This window comes from Nelumbo nucifera, chromosome 6 (genome assembly GCF_055504915.1).
Source record: "Nelumbo nucifera cultivar China Antique chromosome 6, China Antique-T2T, whole genome shotgun sequence".
Lineage (NCBI taxonomy): Eukaryota > Viridiplantae > Streptophyta > Magnoliopsida > Proteales > Nelumbonaceae > Nelumbo > Nelumbo nucifera.
The window spans coordinates 37,855,001-37,859,473 of NC_142654.1; positions in this window are offsets into that span (position 1 = coordinate 37,855,001).

The window sequence follows — 4,473 nt, forward strand, 5'->3', positions numbered from 1 at the left end:
AGGCTTTTGCAACAAACATGATTTGTTACTTTTGTTCAGTCGGTGCAAGTCCAGAAGTCCTAGACTCTATCCGATTTACTTCAATTTGGGTGATCCTATTCACATAAATAGATCGGATTCTGATTATGAAAGTTGCGTTCATGTAATAATCTGGAATGAATGGGCGCGCTTTGTTTCACATTTTGAAAAAATCCAAAAGAAACCAATATGATCTAAAACCAAATACGAGACATTCATTCTAATTACCAAACATTTTGTTAGGGTTTTACAACAATCACCCACAATATAAAATCACAATATATTTGAAATAATAACTACGAGAAATCTAATAGTAGCAAAGATGATAAAATTCAAGCAAAGACAAATAAAAACATGCGTCACAAAGAACTCAAAGATTTACGTGGTGCAGCCTTACCGCCTACGTACATGAGAGAGACGAAATCTGTTCTTCACTATGAAATAAAACTGATAATATAAGTACCTTGCGGCTTGTAGCCCAATCCAACCCTTAACCATTGTACACCCATTCTCCCTTTCCTCTCAACCCGAAGAATAAAAACAAGAGAAAAACTCACTCTCACACCAAGAGCACTCTGTATTTTTCTCTCACCCTTCTCTCCCCAAAAGCCTTAACTCTACATACAGAAGAAAGCTTTTATATATTAAACCTCTTTAACCTAAAGAGGAATCACACCAACCGTTAGATTAAAATTAATCCAGCGGTTATAAAATAAGACAATCACAACAATCTCCACCTTGGCTTATTTTTCAACCACCTTAGAGATATACTATTTGTGCTTCCACTTGTTTGCAAATACCGCAACCCTCCATTGGCTTTGTAAAACATCACCAACTACACATAATTTGAATCATTTGGTCATAACTCCACCTGATTCAAACAAAACGACCAATGTATCTGTGTAATTATACCTAAACTAACAATCTTAGTTAACTTCAGAGAAGGACATCGATCATTCATCTCTTCCAACAGGAATCTTCCTCTTACCATCATTTATACCTTGGAAACTTGCAACACTTGTCTCTACTCTCTATCCACAAAAGAGACACTTCATGTGGCCATACTACATTGCACATTCTGTTTCCAACATTCCGTCGAAGTCTTGTGAACCACTGTATTCCCAACCAGATGATACAAACCCTTGCTTTTTTTTCTCCCTTCATCAGGACCATACCACCATGTGTGATTTTCATGGATCCACCTGCAACAAAAACCTTAAATCCCTTGGAGTCTAACTAGCTAAGTGATATTAGATTCTTACACATTTTTGGGACATACGCCACACCACCCAAAGTGTGAATCACTCTATCAAACATTTTGATTTTCATTGTCCCAACACCCATGATGTTACATGTAGATCCATCACCCAAGGAGACCACCTGTTTTCCTCTCTTGAAACGTGTAAAAATATTCATTCTTGGAGCAAATATGCATAGAACATCTAGAATCTAAAACTCACACATTTGGAAAAAAATTACACATACCTTTGGAAACTATGAGAATGTCTCCATTACCATCAAATGCAATTGCCACACTTTTGGATTCTTCCCCACTCCTTTTCCGTGTAGGACAATCTTTCTTTATGTGACTAAATTCCTTGCATTTGTAACACTATACTTTGCCCTTTTCCTTAGTTTATTGCTTTTAGAACCCCTATCAGACGACCTTCCTTTTTGATCTGTTCCCATCGTGACAATGTAGAGTCTTGCCTGTTCTCATACTTGGGCTTCCTCCTAATCTCATTGGATAAAAGAGATGTAGTAATTTCTTCTAGCTTCACTGTATCTTTCCCGTACAACAATGTTGTCACTAAGTTTTCATATGAATCAGGAAGTCAAGTAAGAAGCAAAAGGGCCTTGTCTTTGTCCTCCACCTTGGCATCAACTTTCCCTAATTGATCTAAGATACTGTTAAACACATTTAGGTGTTTTAGGAGATTCCCATCTTCTTCCACCTTCATCCTTTAAAGTTAAGGGTGATCATTTCAGCTCGGCCCACACAAAGCCCAACCCAAAAATTCCAAGCTTAGGCCTGGGTTTTGTGTTCAGGCTCGGCCCGGGCCTGGGCCCACATCAAGCCCAGGCTTGCAAATTTTAGGGTTAGGCTTGGGCTTAATACTTCAAGCCTGGCCCGACCCGCATATATTTAAACTTACACATTTTGTGTATAATATATACATACATATATATATACACACATGTTATTTACATTAGATTATATATTTTATTTATAAATATTATAACATGACCTGTATAATTTATATTATATGTAATATTTTGTATTATATAATGTATAAAATGGGTTTATATGCATGTTATGTCATTTAATGTAAAATATTATAGATATGTAATGTTTTATATATGAAAGACATTGGCCCAAAATCAGGCCCAGCCCGACTTGGGCCCGTGTAGCCCTAGCCTAGGGCTTATGTTTCAGGCTCGGAACCCTAGGTCGGGCCAGGCCTGGGCCTAATGTATAGCCCTTATCATAAGTGCGAAGCCCGACCAGACCTAGTCCAGCCCATGATCACCCCTATGTATAGTTGTCACTTTAGATATAGCTTTGTAGTTAAGCTTCTTCCCAAATAAAGCATCTCTACCTTATCCTACAATTCTGATGCAGAATCTTCCTCCATAATGTTAAACATAACGTTATCAGCCAAGAGCAATCGAATCGTACTAACACACATTGACTCGATGTTCTCTCAATCAGCATCCTTCATGTCTTTTGGCTTCCCATCATTTCCCTTCAACGCTCTAGCCAAGCCTTGTTGAACCAAGATATCCTTTACCCTTCTTTGCCATAGAGTAAAACTGCCTTTGCTATCAAACCTCTTAATCTAGAACTGAGAACCTGTACCTTTTGCTGCCATTATCTCTTAAGTAATTTTACAAACACCTTGTAAACACTAACCTGGGAACTTTGATACTAATTTGGTGGGGCCTCACAATAACCACCCACAGTATAAAATCACAAGGTATTTGAAATAACAAGAACGAGAAATCTAATAGCAACAAAAATGATAATATCCAAGCAAAGACAAATAAAAGCATGCGCCACAAAGAACTCAAAAATTTACGTGATTCGGCCTTACCGCCTACGTCCACGAGAGAAACAAAATCTGTTCTTCACTATGAAAGAAAATTAAAAACAATACAAGTATCTTGCAATTTGCAGCCCAAACCAACCCTTAACCCTTGTACACCCGTTCTCCCTTTCCTCTCAACCCGAAAAACAAAAATAAGAGAAAAATTCACTCTTACACCAAAAACACTCTATATTTTTTTCACCATTTTCTCTCAAAGCCTTAATCCTACATACAAAAAAATCTCTTTAACTTAAAGACAAATCACATCAACCATTATATTAAAATTAATCCAACAATTCTAAACTAACACAATCCAATACAAATGGAACCGAATGCGGCTGAATCCAATCCGATTGCACTAATAGAAGGAAAAGAAAAGATGTAATTGAATATGTGATTTTGAAGAATTTCCACTACATGTGGGCCTTGATAAGTGGCTAAACTTAATGAATGACTCGTTTCGGTCACTTCAGCCGTTATGAATCCGCCCCTTACTAAACACTCAATCGAGGAGTGTTTGGTAAAGAGTTAACTTCGTCACCAAGTATCAAACATACAAATAAAATTGATGAGAAGGTTGCTGTGACCATCTGATTAAATCCCCTCCATTCAATCTGAATATAATACAACTGGAGGACCCACATCAAGCAAATGGTGGTGGGTTATTTCATTCTTTGCTTTGCATCCAAGGGTCTTATCTCTTATGACAACCATATGTGCTTCATTCATGGAGCATGGATCTTGAAGCTCAAGTTGAACAACCCATCTGAAGATGTTGAACAAGAATTGAATTTCTTTTTTTGGGCCTTCACTGGACCATGTGTGCCTGTCAGACCACAGAGTAAAAAGCACGTTACCAACAGCACACACACAAACAAGTGGTTCTGTCAATATACTCCAAGTTCTCCAACCTTATCCTTCAATCTCGTGCTACCTTACCTAGTTCTAGCATCTGATGTGCAAACAGCTATGTGGATCCCATCATCCCATTTCCCACCGTTCACGGAGATGGCCCACCACCCCCTTCATTATCTGGGCCCATCAGTTGCTGTATGTATGCTTGAATTCTTTGACATACAAAAGCCCAAAATGCTTCTTGATTTTCGAGAATTGGTTTCTATCACGACAAGGCAACGAGGAATTGGACCTCTACTGTTGGGCCAACGAAACATACGAGTTTTTATCCCGTGAATCGGTTACAAAATCAACCGGGTTGATGGTGGGCCAGCTTTATGATGACCATGTCTCATTTTACGTTCATGATCGGACGGCTACATTTGTCAAATCACCTTTGATCTGATGGACGATCCTTCCAACGTCTCGCCTCGCTCGCTTAAAGAAATAGGGTTTTCGGTTTTCACTTCTC